Below are 18,998 nucleotides of genomic sequence, written 5' to 3'. Positions count from 1 at the left end.
TGGAGTCCTTAATGATTCTCTTAGCATTGCCCCTGCACCGCTTGTTGTAAATGTTCTGGAGGGTGGGGAGCCCCCCTCCAATTGTGCGTTCGGCTGAACGTGTCACTCTTTGTAGTCTGCTTCGGTCTTGTGCAGTGCTATTCCCAAACCAGGAGGTGATGTTGCCAGTCAGGATGCTCTCTATTGTACATGAGTAGAAGTTCTTAAGGATCTTCTGACTGACTTGGAACTTCCTTAGGCGCCTGAGGAAGTAGAGGCGTTGTCGTGCCTTCTTCACAACACTGTGAAGTCCATGTCAAGTCCTCGGATATGTAGGATCCGAGGTACTTAAAGCTGTTCACTCTCTCAACCGGTACCCCGTCGATGCTGAGGGGGCTGTAGTCCTTGACCTCCAACCTCCTGAAGTCCACAATCATCTCCTTTGTTACATATCGTTTTTACATATCGAAGTGTTGAAAATGATCATTCGCAGGCCACCTGGGTTATGCATAGTGTCAGCAAGAACTTGTATGCAAGTCCAAGCAGGTGATATGCATTTGTGAGCATGTTGCATCTCTGTAGAATTTGATAGCAGCATAGTGGGGACTGGAGGCACAGCTGTTATTGATGATTTCCATGTCCTCTTCCTTTCCATCGGGCCCATCCTCCACTGTCCTGGTCGCATATTCATCCAGTGGGGATTCTTTCAGCCGTGTCCACTGGCCTGCTAAGCTTTTCAGCTCCGACTGCAGGTTGTCAACTGCTGTCGAATTTAACCAGGCACTTGCTGAGGTCTTCAAGCGCAGATTTAGGGAGAGCACTGGTTTGGATCAGGGGGACATTTTTGGGATCCAGAAATGACAAATCTGCATAAAGAGTGTTAGAAATCTTCTGTGGATCGCCTCAATAGCTGTATCGATGATTTGGTTGTGGACCTTTACCTCATAGGCTCTCTCTGCATCACTCATGATTTCATCCTGAGCCATCTCTCCCGGCATGGCTTTCTTTTTCTTTATCCTTTTCTGTGGCAGTGCAGCCTCCACTTCCATGTCTGTCTCCTCATCCTGCTCCTCAATTTTTTTATTTGCCCTTTTCACAAATCCATCAGCAGCATCCTTGACAGCCTGGAAATCTCTCGCCATCTGTTTGAGGGCATCTTGTTGACATGACCATTCTTTGGGCAGAGAGGATGTCCATCCCTCCCGTCTGCAGGTACTTGGACAATGGAGATGTATGCTCAACTGTCAGGATTGTCTCATACCTGAGTAGGCCCTCTTTATATCCTCTGGCTTTGGTGCGTACATTTCCTTTCACGGTCGTCTGTTCCTGTATGGCTGTGAGCGTGGACAGCACATCTATGTACAGACCGTCTCGAGGCTTTCCAAATGACCCAAATATCTTCTTCAGGGCATCATGCTTGGCCCACCAACGTGTTTCTCCAATTGGAGAGATGCGCCTGTGTCTCTTGTCATGGCTCTCCTTCTCCCACAGGTTCACTCTCTGGGTATGAATCCCTGATGAACACTGCCGTGTCATTGAGGAGATCAAACAGCGATCCACTTTCAATGACTATTTGAGTGGTATCAGACAACACGAGATTGAGGCCATGTGCATAGCACCATACATGCACATAGTTGGGGGACTGTGCTATCAGCAGTGCAGAGAAGCCTCTGTACTGCCCCTGCATGTTTAAAGCCCCATCTGTGGTATTTCCTTTTTTTTTTTTTTTTTTTTACTTTTTTCTCCCCATTTTTCAATTTTCTCCCATCCCAATTTTCGTATGATCCAATTTTTCCCTCCCCTGTCTTGAACGTTGCTAGACTATGCCCCCCACTGGTCGGTTGTAGTGAGGACAGAAGCCTTGCATCACTTGTCCCCTCCGGTACACAAGGAGGCATCCTGTCGCATCTTTTCACCGCAGCAGCTCGCACTCTCAGTGGCGAGGAGTAACGCGTGGGAGGCTCACGCTGCCCCTGATACTTCCTGCTTCCGCCGCACCGGCGTCACCAAACCGACCAGTAGGAGATGCTGTCCACAACGTCCAATCCCCACCCACCGGCTTTCCCACCCTCTAACACTTGCCAATTGTGTTAGTATGAACGACAGGCCAGCCGGTAGCAACGCAGAGAGCTGGGCTCGAACACAGCGTCTCCTGCGTTAGAGGCGAGTGCCTTGCCCACTGCGCCAATCAGCCGCCCCATCTGTGGCATTTCCAATGCACAGGCTTGTGTCCAGTTTTAAATGCTCAAGGACCTCTGTAACTGAGGGGTACAATTCCCTGACTGTATTGTTAGATATGATACTTACTACCACTACCTCTTGTACTTTAGACTCTGGCCACCCAGTACTAGGCATAAATAATTATGGTAAACACTCCCACGTAGATGAAACGATCCAACACAAATGTACCAAGTCGAAAGTCTGCGTTTAATAATAATTAATACATAGCAAAAGGTATGTAGAGCAATCACTTAATTACATTTATGATTTGAAATAGGATGCACTTTTATGGCAAATGAGTATTCGTTGGTATATCAATAGAGAACGTCCAATCTCTGGTGGCGCAGGCGGTAAATATACAACCTGGAATATTTAAGGAATAATAGCAATGATACTTTAATGATTATAGAACTGGATACACTAGGGGGGAATTCCGGTCGCTTGTAAGACAACTGGAGAAGGGGGGGGGGGGGGGGTAGAGTCTGGCTGTATCCGTCTGGCCGAGGGTATCCTGGGAGAACCCACGGTTGTGCGGCTCGGTGCCTCAGCGATCCTCGATCCACAGATGAAAGCAGTTGGACTCTCTGTGGGCCGGCTTCCTCCGGTCCACGATGGAGAGACGTGAAGCGACCTCGTCGTGTAGAGCGTCTCCTCACCTGTCGTCCTCTCCGGGGGGGGGGGGTTTCCAACACACGGCAGTGTTGGTCTTTATCCATAGAATAATCACTGTATACAAAGCATAATCCGTGCCTGGGAAGGCGGGCTGTCGTCGGTAGAATAATCCGGTATGCAGGTCCACTCGCTCGTCGGCTCTGGGGCTCCTCGGGTGCAGCCTCACATGGGGTCGGCCACCCTGGATAAGCAGCCAGTTCTCTGCCCGACACGATGGGGTACTGACTACGATAGTATTCTCACCGCACGAAGCACTACATATGAATAGACTATTATTAGCTTAATAGACTACGTCCAACTCGACGATATAGTGCCAAATATGACTATTCAAATATTAATATACACGATGTCTCAATACCGATGGTAGGCCGAACTTGGCCTTACTCCCACACGTGGCGTCGCGGGGAGGCTTTACGTCTGTCACTCTATTGGAGGGTAAGAAACTGGACTAAAAAGGAAGTCCTACTTTAGTAGCGCAGTATATATACGCACTATGAACAAATAGTACCGTTAGTGGTGCGGTAGCCAGATTCCTACGCGGAACTAGGACTTGTTCGTACATGTTGAGCGGTACGTTTGAACTGGGTCTGGGGGGTATGGCAGCCTGGCACCAAGGTCTCGACCAATAGTAGAATGGAGACTATTATGGGATGTTCAGTAGGCTAGAATGGATATTCAATGCATATTGTACAAGGAATATACAAGGGATATCAGGGAATATTAGAGAATATACAAATACAATTAAATATATATATATACAAATAAATATATATATTCGGTTTAATCTGGCCCTTCACAACAGCCACCCCCTGATTGGTCCCAGACCTAATCAGTTAAGCAGAGACAGATTAATCGCGTTGTCTATTTACACATAAGGGTTTGCTGTAGGGGTCAGTCAACTTCACAAAGTCATAGGGTTATAGGGTCATGGTCATCATCGATTGTGTCTGGGAGTCGGGGCAGTTCTATGAGCCTCGCCACGGGACGGGTGTAAGTGCGACCCTGGACAAGCACTTCAGCTGCTCGGACCTTGCCGTCGGCACCGGTGATCACTTTGCTTACGCGGCCGGCCGGCCACATAGCTCTGGGCAGTGATTGATCAATAATCATGACGACTGTTCCTTCTGTCAAATTGTCTCTCTCCTTTACCCACTTCTGGCGGGTCTGTAGAGACGGTAGGTAGTGCAGTAGGAAACTGCTCCAAAACTTGTCGGCTAATACTTGGCTGTACCTCCACATTCGTCGGCCGTTCGCTTCTTCAGGCCGGTACATTGTCTGGGGTAACGCGGGATCTAGCCGCCCCATCAGGAGTGTGTTGGGGGTAACTGGGTCGATATCCGCCACATCGCTGGAGACGTAGCCGAGGGGCTTAGAGTTCAATACTCCCTCAATCTCCGTGAGGACTGTCATTAGGACTTCTTCCGCCACAGTCTGGGCCCCAAGTACTGCGTACAGGGCTGTCTTTATGGAACGCACTTCCCGTTCCCAAGTACCACCGAAGTGGGGTGCGTTTGGGGGGTTGAATTGGAAGTCAATCTGTGCTGGAGCGAGGTGGGTCTTAAGTTCTGGGCCCATAGCTTGGAAGCTCTCTCTCAGCTCTCTTTCGCCGCCTTTGAAGTTTGTCCCTTGTTGTGCACTCTCTATGGTAGTGCAATCATCTATGTTGGGGTCTGCGGAGATAACAGTGCTCAATCCACAGAACACAGGCTTCTTATTCTCAGCCTCCTCCTGACTGGCTTCCCTCGGGATAGGCGTGGGCCACTCTCCTTCCGGGAGCTTTAGGAATGCTGGGCCGTCACTGTAGACATTGCGACGGGTGAGGTCATCTAGGGGCATTCCCCGGGTGATGACGTCAGCTGGGTTCTGTTTTGTATCAACGTAGCGCCACTCTGTTTCTCCGGTTAACTCTTCGGTTAAGTCTTGAATCTCGGTGACTCTGACTCCCACGAAGACTTTGTACTTGCATGAGTCCGATTTGATCCAGGCGAGTACTGTCGTGGAATCTGACCACAGGATTGTTCTAGACACCGGTATGGTGAGCTCACGTTGGATGAGCGTGGCTAGGTGCGCTCCGGCTGGGGCTGCGCAGAGCTCTAGGCGTGGGATAGATTGTTGCTTGCGTGGGGCTATTCTCGAGCGGGCGAGGACAAATGCTGTGTAGATCTCTCCCCCCTCTTCTTGGGCCCGCAAGTAGGCTACTGATCCGTATGCGACCTCTGAGGCGTCACTGAAGACGTGTAAGTCCATTTTACATGTCTCTGGCCTCACCGTGGGTGGGAAGTAGCTTCGGCGCATATTAACGCCTGGGAGTGAGTGGAGCTCCATCTCCCACTCTCTCCAGGTGGATGCAAGTGGTGCGGGAATGGGGTCGTCCCAGCCCTGGTCCTTGTCCCACAATGCTCGTACAATCATTTTTGCCCTGGTGGTGTACGGTAGAATACATCCTAGCGGGTCATATTGTCGGGCGAGTGTTGTGTACACACTCCGTCTGGTGGTCGGCGCCGCCGCCGGCCTTCCCTGCTCCGTAGTCAGGGGCTTGTGTCTGTAGTGAAGCGAATCTGTTTTGAATCGCCACACCAATCCCAGGGTCATCTCCTGGGCTTCTCCCGGGATTGTAGCCATCCAGGTCTCGCTGCTGGCTGCCTTGTCCTCGGAGGAGAGGCTGCGCAGTACTTGCGGATCGCTGCTGGCCCACTGCCTGAGATCAAAGCCGCCTTTGATCAATGAGGCGCGGAGTTTAATCAGGAGAGCCTCGGCTTCTTCCTGGGTTGAAAGGCTTTGTAGACAGTTGTCTACGTAGAAGCTGTTCTTTACGCTGTGTCGGACCTCTTCGTCCGCTGCTGGGTCCTCTGCTACATGTTTCTGTAGTGCAAATGTAGCACAGCAGGGGCTGCACATCGTTCCGAAGGGGAGGACTTCCCATTGGTAGATGGCTGGGTGCTCATCTCCTGGCTTCTCTCTCCATAGGAACCGTAACAGGGGCTTGTCCTCCTCTACTAATCTCACCTGCAGGAACATTCCTTTAATGTCCCCGCTGATGGCCACCTTTTCCTGGCGGAAGCGGAGTAGAACGCCGAGTAGGGAGGGGCCGAGTGTGGGACCGGGCAGTAACTCTTTATTCAGATTTTGGGATCCGATCTGGTAGCTGCAGTTAAATACTATGCGGTCTTTACCGTTGTGATGGACCTTGTGGTGAGGCACGTACCACGATTCAGTGGTCTGGTCAGCCTCTTTAATGTCCATCTTTGTGACGTGTCCCGCTGTGATGAGCTTCTCAATCTCAGCGCGGTATACACTCTCTTGGGCGGGGTTCTTGGCTAAGCGCCGCTCCGTGTTCAGCAGGTACCGTTCTGTGGCGTCTGTCTTGGCGTGGAAAGTAGGCATTCCTTCTCGCTGCAGGAGTGGCGTGGCGTATCTCAACACGCCGTTGACCGGGACTCTCTTGGTCCCTGTCTCGAGGAGGTGAATGGCGTAAATGTCATCTTTAGAGCGAATGTCTTTCTTTCCGTTCTTAAAGGGCATTTGTTCCAAGGTCCATAACCGCTCTACGTGTTGCAGGAGTGCGGTTTCTCCCTCTGTGACTCGGGAGTGGAGACATCTAGTGGCTGTACTTCGGTTGAGAGATTTGGCGAGCGGGCCTTGGAGAGTCCATCCCAAACGGGTCTCGACTGCTGCAGGACAGCCTCGGGGTCCGGTATGAACCCGGTCTATCGGGACAATGAGGTCTGCATGGTCGGAGCCTATCAACAGGGTCGGCATAGCATTGTCTATGAGCGGGATCGGTAACTTGCGCAGATGTGCATATTTCTCCATCAGCTTGGCGACGGGGTATGTGTACCGCGACAGTCCTATTTCTTGGCTGGTGAAAGCGTCTGTAATCTGGTACCGTCGCTCAGGCTGGCCGCTTGCTGCGATAGAGAATGAGACATTCTCGCCCTTTATCGTCTTCAAATCTCGTCTTATTGTCCGAATTGTCATTTGGGTTTCGCTTCCCCGCAGCCCTAGCTGGGCCGCAGCGGAGGCGAGCAGAAGGGTCTTCTCTGACCCGTCATCGAGGACGGCGTAAGTGTCCAGGACTTTATTCTGGTAGCTTAGTGTCACACGCACTACTTTTAGGAGTACTCGGGCTCCACTGCTGCTGGCGGGATCGATGTACATGACGCTCGCTTTGCTGCTGGATGGTGCGGGTGAAGGGCGCCGTCTGTTACTGTCGTGAAGTATGGCCAGATGGGCTCCATCGCACTTGGTGCACCTTTTCTTTAAGCGGCATTCGGCTGCCATGTGTGAGCGCGCACAGCGAAAACATCGCTTGTTGGACTTTATCCATTGACTTGCTTCCTCCGCGTTCAGCTTGGGGAAGGAGTCACATTGCGCTAGCCAGTGTTCTTTCTCACAGTAGGGGCACACTATCTTCCACTTCTCCGTTCTGGAGGGGGTACTGTGGCTCCTGCTGCTCGGTACTGACTCCGATTGGTGCATCACAGTCACCGATCTTCTTCCATCATTTAGTCGTCTGGTTCCTTCTCTGGAGCCAGGGGTGCTCCGTCCGAATGTATCTAGCCGTAGGCTGCTGACTTCTCTCGCCAGGAAGTCTGCTAGATCGAGGAGGTTCGGTTCGGGGCCATTCGGGTCTCGGTGGTCTCTCTGCCGCCTAAAACGCTCCTGTCGAGCGGGCGGCAGCTTCTCCAAGATCCTTTCCACATTTGAGTTGGCGTAAAGTTCATGCCTCCCCTTCTCTCTCTGCGCTCCCAACATCCCTACCAGGGACTGCACTCTGATGGACAGGTCGTCCAGTGCTCGATTGTCTATTGCTGGGGGTAAGCGGTCGATGTGTCGGATCTCCTGGATCACGTAATCCCATATGCGCCCATACCTCTGGTCCAATGCTACCAGCGCTGCTGTGTATGGGGTGGTGGAAGTCGCGTAGGCGAGCGCTATATTATGTGCGCGGGGTACCTTTAAGTGCTTCAGTAGGATGGCGTATTTATGGCGTTCATCCAATACATCCACCAACATGGTCTCCAGACACATGCGGAGTTCTGTATACCGGGCCCGGTTCTCTTGGGTGAAGTCGGGTACCATAGGCGTGCCAATGTATGACGCTGACTGTGGATACATCGGCGAGCGTTGGGGGAGAGGCCTCCTAGGCGAGTCTCCTCCCGCTCCTTGGTATGGGCTGGTACCGGCAGTGTACCATGGCCCGCTTGTCCAGGTGCTGTTCCTCAGTGCGGGTCGTGCGTCGTGCTCACCCGTGTATAGAGTCGGGGGTCTGTAGCGCAGCTCCGCGGGAGTATAGCCTGGGCTGTACCGGACCTCCTGGTCCGGTAGAGTACTGTGCTGTCGTCGGGCGTGGTTCTCCTCCTCTTCCTCTTCGTCTTCAGTTAGGTCATCCAGTGCTTGTAGTCTCTGGTTTAGCCTCTCCACAGGATATGCTGCTCCTTCCCGGTTGCTAGGTCTCGCTTGGACCGGTGGGGGGAGGTGGTCTGTGGGGGGTATAGACCTCGTCTGTTGGTCAAGTTCAGGGTTGTTTACTCGGCTAGGGGATGCCGCCCTGGAGGTGTGTCTAGACGAGTTCCTGGAGCCTCTGGCGGAGGGAGAGGGTGTTGTCCGTCTGATCAGCTGTTCTATTAGTTGCGCTTGCTGTCTGTCGCGCTCTGCGTCCCGTAGAGCACCAGCAGCTGCTCGCTGGCTGTCTGCTCGGTCTCGGGCCACATTCTCTTCCCTCTGAATGCGTCTTATTTCTAGACGTATATGCTCTTCTTCGCTCCGCTGCTGGATCTGCAGTCGGTCGCGTTCAGCAGCGGCGTTCAGGCTGATGAGGAAGGCCTGCTGTAGGGTCCTCTCTGCCTCGCTGGGAGAAGGCGGTTGTATAGGGGAGCCTTCCCTCGGGGTACTCCTTGCGGAGCCTTGGAGCTCTATCTCCACGGTGCTCTCCCCGTCTTCTTCCGTGCCGAGTTCTCTCTCGGTAGCGTTGTATTCCTCCCGGGACTCATCGGGGACTACTTCTTCAGTACTGGCGGGGTGTGAAGTCATGTCTGGTTCCCACTGGTCCCCACCGTGAACTTGGTCAGTTACATTAGAACCCGTAGGGGCCTCTATGGTCGGGGTAGTCTGGGCGTTGGGGTTAGACATACTTTTACTTTCTAGTTTTACCGCGTTTACTGTTAGTAGAAGACTAGGTTGTTGACTGACAGCGTAAGCCTCTAAGTACTGAGGGAGCCGTCGTTCGCGCTGCGGGCGTTGGTTAGGAGGATCGTTTCGTGGAGTGTTCATCATAGGCCATTTCAATATTAATAACACTATATTAATATTACACTAATTACCCTCCGGCTCGAAGGACCAATTGTAACTGAGGGGTACAATTCCCTGACTGTATTGTTAGATATGATACTTACTACCACTACCTCTTGTACTTTAGACTCTGGCCACCCAGTACTAGGCATAAATAATTATGGTAAACACTCCCACGTAGATGAAACGATCCAACACAAATGTACCAAGTCGAAAGTCTGCGTTTAATAATAATTAATACATAGCAAAAGGTATGTAGAGCAATCACTTAATTACATTTATGATTTGAAATAGGATGCACTTTTATGGCAAATGAGTATTCGTTGGTATATCAATAGAGAACGTCCAATCTCTGGTGGCGCAGGCGGTAAATATACAACCTGGAATATTTAAGGAATAATAGCAATGATACTTTAATGATTATAGAACTGGATACACTAGGGGGGAATTCCGGTCGCTTGTAAGACAACTGGAGAAGGGGGGGGGGGTAGAGTCTGGCTGTATCCGTCTGGCCGAGGGTATCCTGGGAGAACCCACGGTTGTGCGGCTCGGTGCCTCAGCGATCCTCGATCCACAGATGAAAGCAGTTGGACTCTCTGTGGGCCGGCTTCCTCCGGTCCACGATGGAGAGACGTGAAGCGACCTCGTCGTGTAGAGCGTCTCCTCACCTGTCGTCCTCTCCGGGGGGGGGGGGTTTCCAACACACGGCAGTGTTGGTCTTTATCCATAGAATAATCACTGTATACAAAGCATAATCCGTGCCTGGGAAGGCGGGCTGTCGTCGGTAGAATAATCCGGTATGCAGGTCCACTCGCTCGTCGGCTCTGGGGCTCCTCGGGTGCAGCCTCACATGGGGTCGGCCACCCTGGATAAGCAGCCAGTTCTCTGCCCGAAACGATGGGGTACTGACTACGATAGTATTCTCACCGCACGAAGCACTACATATGAATAGACTATTATTAGCTTAATAGACTACGTCCAACTCGACGATATAGTGCCAAATATGACTATTCAAATATTAATATACACGATGTCTCAATACCGATGGTAGGCCGAACTTGGCCTTACTCCCACACGTGGCGTCGCGGGGAGGCTTTACGTCTGTCACTCTATTGGAGGGTAAGAAACTGGACTAAAAAGGAAGTCCTACTTTAGTAGCGCAGTATATATACGCACTATGAACAAATAGTACCGTTAGTGGTGCGGTAGCCAGATTCCTACGCGGAACTAGGACTTGTTCGTACATGTTGAGCGGTACGTTTGAACTGGGTCTGGGGGGTATGGCAGCCTGGCACCAAGGTCTCGACCAATAGTAGAATGGAGACTATTATGGGATGTTCAGTAGGCTAGAATGGATATTCAATGCATATTGTACAAGGAATATACAAGGGATATCAGGGAATATTAGAGAATATACAAATACAATTAAATATATATATATACAAATAAATATATATATTCGGTTTAATCTGGCCCTTCACAACAACCTCTGTAAGCAACTTAGCAAAGGACTGTCCAGTGGACGCACTGCACCGGACCACTGCAACAAGCCTCTCAGGGACAACGTTTGTCACATTTCCTGAATTAAGTTCCTGATTGTATCGATCACAGAGTTGAGGGTCGTTTTAGACAGTAGAGTGATGAGGGAACCTCTGCCTCTTGATCCTGCTGACACATGCAATTTTGAACATCTTGATTTCCGTGGTGATTTAAAAACACCTGCAGCCAAGCAGGCTCAGGACGAGCAAAGTAGTCTACTACAGCCTGTTCATCCCTGTCTCTCTCCTCCATGTCTCTCTCCTCCACGTCTCTCTCTTCCACATCTCTCTCCTCTATGTCTCTCTCCTCCACAACCTGGCTTGGCTAGACATAAGGAGAGAGAGATGATTACAATTGACTGGTACATTCAGGTCCAGAATTGTTGGAATTTCCTGACAAAAAGCTGTACAATTTAAACAATACCATACTGGTAATGAGCAAATAGTTGTTTATTCAATTAATGCATGGAGCTGTTCCATCTTATTTCATTTGATACTAACTACTCAGTTCATACAGATTTCAAGTATCCAAATATCAATGATGAATATTACATAAGGTTTACAGTCAACAGATCACCTTTTTGTTTTATATTCATGTTCAGAGAGGAGTAATAGTTTGATCTTTGTATGTGTGATTTATATGGCAATTAAATCAATGGTGTGCTTGTTTGTTTGGGGAGTTTGGCCTACAGTTAATGTGCCTACCACGTGAAGGTGCATGATCAATGGACAGCACAAAAACAATTAGTGTAGGTCGAGACTAGAGCTACCACAGATAGTAATAAGTTATAACGGTAAGTAATCCATACCATATATATCCTAATAGTTACCTTACCACCATGGCTGAAAATAAACTTTGCTGCCTGTTGTGAATGTGTTTTTCCCTCTAGGCTACATAAGTAGGCATACATTTTTGCAGTTGAGCAAAAATGTGCAGTTGAGTAGGCTATGTCTTCCATCGAGGAGTGGACCACCTTGGAAATAATAATGCTTTTAGGTGATATCCTCAGGAATACAAATTGGTCATGATAATAAATTTTTATGATGCGTTTATAATTTCGAAATAAAAACCGAATCAAATAAAAAATAAGCAGTGTTTATTATTATTATTATTATTTATATTATGAAGCCTTTTCGTGCATCTTTATCAAGGGAATGAGAATCCTAATGATTTTTGTAATAATAGTATGAATAGATGATACGATATGATCATATGGACCTAGGTCAGGTCACAGGCCACAGCAACGTGGGCTTAGCTTAGCCAAAAATAACGCTAGTTAACTGCATTAGCTACAAAAACAATGCCAATAGCTTATGCTGCACTATTTGACATTGACTGACACAGAGACACTATACCAGCAGAGAGCAGACTAGCAGTAGTTGACGCCGTCTCACTTTATGATAGCGTTATTACGAGCAGGGCTGGACTGGGACCAAAAATCGGCCCTGGCATTTTTGGCCGAGACCGGCCCACCATAATCAGTCGGACACCACCCACCAGTACACCATCCTTACGGTCCCCTTAAATATGCGTACCTACTGTACTATTCCCCCAAACCACTACAAAGCTGGGTAGTAAGTGCCATGGACAAGTCTACCAGTGCAAGTGGACCAGTGTACTCACTCACTCTTGGCTGAATCTTGTTTTGGGTGGTGATGTAAAAACATCTGCATCATAGCAGGCTCAGGATGGGCAAAGTAGTCTATAGCCTGTTCATCCCTGTCTCTCTCCTCCACAAACTGGCTTGACTAGACATAAGGAGAGAGAGATGATTACAATTAACTGGTACATTCAGGTCCTGAATAGTTGGAATTCCCTGACAAAGATGTGCAAAAAGTTGTACAATTTAAACAATACCATACTGGTAATGAGCAAATAGTTGTTTATTCAATGAATGCATGGAGCTGTTCCATCTTATTTCATTTGATACTAACTACTCAGTTCATACAGATTTCAAGTATTCAAATATCAATGATGAATATTGCATAAGGTTTACACAGTTCATAGATCACATTCTTGTTTTATATTCATGTTCAGAGAGGAGTAATAGTTAGATCTTTTTATGTGATTTATATGGCAATTAAATCAACGGTGTGCTTGTTTGTTTGGGGAGTTTGACCTACAGTTAATGTGCCTACCATGTGAAGGTGCATGATCAATGGACAGCACAAAAACAATTTGTGTATGGTGGAGACTAGAGCTACCACAGATAGTAATAAGTTATAATAATAATAATAATAATAATAATAATAATAATAATAATAATAATAATAATAATAATAATAATAATAATAATAATAATAATAATAATAATAATAATAATAATAATAGATCAAATTAATATAGCGCCTTTCATAGAACCCAAGGTCGCTTCACAATCAGGACAAAAAATAGGGCAAGGAAAATAGGGGGGGGGAAAGGGGGGGATGAGGGAAGGTAAGGGATAATGGACCTAATCTAATCTAAACTAACTGATGGGGAAAAGTCTTGGTGAACAAGTGTGTTTTTAGAGCAGATTTGAAGGTGTCCAGGGTTGGGGCGTTGCAGATTTCGGGGGGGAGAGAGTTCCAGAGGGTAGGGGACACCACGCTGAAGGCTCTGTCCCCAAAAGTCCGTAACCTGGTGCGAGGGATGGAGAGGAGACCCAGATCAGAGGATCGTAGGTTCCGGGATGGAGTGTACTGGTGGAGGAGATCAGACAGGTATCGGGGGGCGAGGGCATGGAGGGATTTGTAGGTGAGGAGCAGGAGCTTGAAGGTGATGCGGAACTTGACTGGAAGCCAGTGGAGGTGGATGAGGGTGGGGGTGATGTGCTGCCAGGGCTTGGTGTGAGTGAGAACCCTGGCAGCTGAGTTCTGAACATACTGGAGCCTGTCCATAAGAGTAAGTAATCCATATGGTAATCCATACCATATGGAGTTACCGTATTACCATACTGAAAATAAACTTTGCTGCCTGTTGTGAATGTGTTTTCCCTGTATAGGCTAATACATACAGGGCCGCCTGGGAGAAATGAGAGGCCCTGTGCGAGATTTAAACGCGAGTGTGTGTTTGTGTGTTAGAGAGAGAGCATGTCTGTGTGTCGTGTGTGTGTGTGTGTTAGAGAGAGAGCATGTATGAGAGAGAGATAAGCAAAGATGAGCCCCTAAAGGATATTCAACTTTTAATGGAAGAACAAAACAGAAGGAAAAGATAACTTCACAAAGGCAACATGAATATACATAGATCCAAAAGGACAAAGATCAACACTTAAATCCAAAGAGAAGAGGGTCTATACCAGAGAAAACAAAGTAGCAAGGAGCCAATGGCCGACATCAGCTAAATAGGCTAACTGCAAATAGAGTAGCCAGGTACTGACACCAGGCCACACACAGCTTTGGCCAACGCTACCCAAGCTACACAAACGACCAAGACAATTCACACACAGCACATGTCGTATCTCCAAATGTTGTGAAGTAACATATGTTTTGCCTGGAAAAAAACATCGTTATTAACAAAACATTCGGGAGGGGAAGGAAGGAAGAGTGGGGTAATGTCCAATGGACATCTTACCTGCACCAAGGAACGCAGGGCGAAAGGCCGCAACACAGGTGTCATGTACCAAGGTCTAATGACCACATAGAATAGAAACTGAAGCAGGCTGCACATGAACAAAAACAACCCCCTCAGTAGATGCTTTTAAAGCACGGTCCCGGCAGATAGGAAAACAACACAAACGCGCTTTCAAAAGGTAAATTATATTTATTAGCTGTGGCAGGAATTCAAACCTCCACCTGTAATATGAATATCTAACAAAGGGAAAAAACAACCCACAAACAATTAACAAACAGGGAGAAGGGTAAGGGGAGAACAAACAAGATAATTATAATTAAGTTGAGCACCAAAGCACTAACAGTGTCGCAGGACACCAGCCAACTAGGTTGGCACTGGGAACCACCCAGCCATCAAACAATACAGATATATATACTTCCACTTAAGAAGTGGCAAGTGGCTCTGAGGCCCACAACAATAGTATATATTCTTACTTAGGTGTGGCTAAAATAGGCAGAAGGCCCAATACATATATATATTAACTCCACACGAACAGTGGCAAAAAGGCAAGAGGCCACAATATATATATATATATATATATATATATATATATATATATATATATATATATATATATATATATATATATATATATATATATATATACTCACCTGGTAGCTGCACCAACACAAATACAATGCCTACCAGGTAAGTGGTGTGAACAACATGAACACACAATAAATCAGTCCCACACAACAGTGGACAGTGTTATAATAACGGTTCCACACAAACAGTGGACAGTGTTATAATAACCATTCCACACAAACAGTGGTAAACAATGGCAACCTCCAACTCTATGGTCACTGGCAAATGACTCCATGAGGCGCCCGGACGAGTGTGCTCTGTCAGGTATTTGTCCACCCCGTCCCTCTCGAGGTGATTGCCATCAGCTGTCACCCATTAGGCAATCAGCACTCTTCAGTGTAGGGACGGGCGGCATCTGACAGAGAAAAAGAGACAGCATTAGCTATCATGCACACACACACACACATCACATCCAAAACATAACATATTTACATATACTAACCTGATGTTCAGATGGTGTCATAAATACAGTAATAATGGTAATGACCAACCCACGTACCCATGTACGTCACACCTCCCCCCATAAGAGTGAACCTGCAGGGTTAGCAAAACATTATTACCTATTACCCAACATGAGGTTAGTACCACATACCAGGGAGAACAGAAACAACAAAAAAAATTCTCCCTCCACAAAATCACCCACCAAATGGGCTACATCAGCACCACACAGGCCCCGCTCTGGGCCCACACGGTCGACCACCACCTCACCCAAAACACACACAATGCCCCTAGGCACATCACCCAACACCAGACGCATCAGCCGTCGGAACGTGGCCAGTGCATTCCTTATCCCAAAGGCCATGACGGGCCCCATCCTGGACAACGCGAACAATTTAGGCACTGTTACTACGTTCACCCTCCTGTAGTACAGAAAACGGAGAGACACATTAGCATTGGGAGCCAGAAAGCAAGGAGAGCCCCAGGGACCATGGCTAGGCTCAGCTAGCCCCTTGTCCAGGGTGCACAGAGCCCCCCCTCTCACTACCTCCCTCAACGCCACTGGACACTGACATGCGTATTGCTTAAAGGGAGTTCGCACCCCCAACACGAACACCGTGCTCCAGGATGGTCGTTCTGGAAAACACAGACAACATAACAATCAAAACATGCACAACATGTACAACGACATATGTACAATAGACGCACAATGACGTCACCCACATGCAGCGGGTCTATTAGGCCATTAGGGTCCAATCCCTACCCAAAATATTATGCTGGGAATCCTGAAATGCATATATAACCCAAAATCCAGCCCGCCGATGCAGCAAACACCAGCGCACTATATTGAGTCAAACTTCAAAAAGGAAAATGGACCCACAGCACTTCCCCAAGGCATATAAACAAAGTAACTTAGAAGCCGCACCGGGCCGTCCCTGGGCATAACCACAGGATCACCGGAGGCCATATGTCACCTCATCTTGGCAAACAAGGCCTGCATGATGAAAGGCCGAGTTCATCAAACCATGAAAACTGTATGTAGTACATACTGGCTACTGTATGCACACTGTTTTCAAAACATGGTGAGACCTAACTCACAAATAATCATAAGTGCCATAAGACACAATCAAGCTCACCTGGATAAACAAAGAAACACCACTCTAACCATGTAGCTCACAGTGTAGGATGAACACCACTTTAACCCTAATGCTTAGAGTGTAGGATGAATCACCACTCTAACCATATAGCTCACAGTGTAGTGTGATGAATCTCAAGTGGCCAACAATATATATTTGGTCCACGCAGGCCGGTAGAGCTCTTTACATTGCTGTCAGTACTGCAACTTGCGATTCAAGTTGTAAATGGTTTTTCTCAGCAATGAAGCACATCACACCCCAAAACCAACAATGTACCTCTCACATAAGTAGTGCCCGACACTCTTCTCTCCACTCCATAGGATCCTATATCCTCATTTACCCCCGGACAGAAGCGAGGGCTCCCCTAGCCAACGAGGACGCACAGTGCCCCCTACCCTGGGAGACAAAGCAAACACACCTGAATTAGAAGAACCAGACAACATCTTCTCTTCGAACATTGCTCGAATGCTAATTGCCAATTGCTAATGGACCACGCACACCGTGACCACACCAGCTTTGCAGGGCTAAACACAATTCTGACTCCTGTTTAGCATCCCTAACAACAAACAGAACAAATGGCACAGCCCCACCCCAACCACAACCTGCATCAACACAGTATTTGGCATATGGTAGACTGGTAGTGTTCTCAGTTCAGGAACAGAAAACGTAGCCACACATAAAATTCCCCATGGTGTGCAGAACTCTAGAGAATAACATGTTCGCAAATAGTATGGACTATTGGAAATACTTCTTAACCTGTTTTTTGTTGCCCAAAGGGAAAAAACACGTTGTGTCTCCACGTTGACGAAAGGCCTCTCGCTGGCGGGACAAAAAGAAGCTATGGCCGGGGCCTTGTCATGGTGCAGGCCCGACTACATCTTCTGTCAAAGATGATGTCGTAGTCAGAGTGCCAGGGCCCCCTGCTATTCTCACGGCTAATGTCAATGGTTGTAGCACAAGCTAACAGCTAACTCTAGGCTAACTGATCATCAAACTGAGCATCAAACTAACGTTCCCAGCCGAGCGCAGCCGGCAGCTAACGTCGTAGCTAAACAGCTAACTGGCTAACAGTTAGCTCAACCCGGCTAACTCTAGCTAACGCAGAAGCAAGCTATGCGGCTACCACTGAAAAACTGTACAACGTGAGAAAAGCAATACAGGCCAACACTTCAGACAGCCGCTGTGTTTTCCTCTTCTCATACGAAGAGAGAAGGGAAAAAGAAGGCAATACACGTCCCACTGACTGACACCAGGCCATACACCATTAGCTACTAGTACTACAACAGCTAGTCGGCCAGTTTGGCTTCTGAGAGAGAGAGAGAGAGAGAGAGAGAGAGAGAGAGAGAGAGAGAGAGAGAGAGAGAGAGAGAGATAGAGAGAGAGAGAGAGAGAGAGAGAGATATCCACGGCGGGAATAGAATAGAGTGCATTAAAAACTCACCAAACGTCCAAGAGGATGGAGACAACCGCGTGGAGTTGACGAAGTTCATCTGCCGAACGACCATCCTCTTCATCTTGGCATAACAATGCTGCATGCGCTGTCTCTAGGTTAGCTAACGCTAGTTAGCCTTTAGTTAAGCTAGCTACTAGCCGACATCATCATGGCTATATCCCGACTGAACCACACGTTAGCACTCAATATTATAACGTAGCTAAAGCTAACTAGCTGTCCCTGTCTTTAGCCGGGATGGCTAGCCTGACTGAACTGTCTAACATGCAACAACTTTCATCTTCAGTCCATCTGCCGAACGATGTCCTCTTCATCTTGGCTGGCATAACCTCCAATGCTGTACGCGTGAAATAGTCAGACGCTAGTGATGGGTCGGTCATGAGCGACTCGTTCATAAGAGCCGATTCATTGCCGTGAGCATGAGTCGAATCGCTCACGTCTGGCAATGAGTCGGTTCACGCCCCCCCCCCCCCCCCCCCCCCCCCCCGGCACGCACACAGACACACACAATGAACTCAACAGACGCTACCTTACCTGTAACCCCTCCCCTCATTGAAACCAATTCTGCTGCCTGCAGAGCATCAGAGCCAGGAACAAGTCAGACACATTCTACAAACGTGTCTAATGTGAAATATATAAGCATATAAGCAAAACTAGATTTGTGGTCTGTGATGAAAAAAGGCCTCGCGGGAAGGGGGTCCTTTTTTTCTTTTTTTGTGCGAGGCCCCCCTTCCCGCGAGGCCCTGTGCGACCGCACTGCTCGCACACCCCCTGAGGCGGCCCTGAATACATAAGTAGGCATAAATTTTTGCAGTTGAGCAAAAATTAGCAGTTGAGTACAGTAGGCTATATCTGCTGTGTTTAGGGCTGCAACGATTAGTCGACATAATCGATGACGTCGATTATAAAAAATCGTTGACGAGAAATTGTTGCGTCGATTAGCAATTAAAAAAAATTCAAAAAAATTCTTTAATTTTTTTTTTTTTTTTTTTTTTGTGCACTACCTATCTTTGTGAGAGTGGCTTCTCAGGGTTCCAGACAACATCATAACAACACAAAATAATCGACAGATTAGTCGACTACCAAATTAGTCATTA

This window comes from Notolepis coatsorum (assembly GCF_963971535.1).
Source record: "Notolepis coatsorum genome assembly, chromosome: 9".
Taxonomy (NCBI): Eukaryota; Metazoa; Chordata; class Actinopteri; order Aulopiformes; family Paralepididae; genus Notolepis; species Notolepis coatsorum.
The sequence above is the reverse complement of the archived record's forward strand: the minus strand, read 5'-3'. Positions refer to the sequence as shown.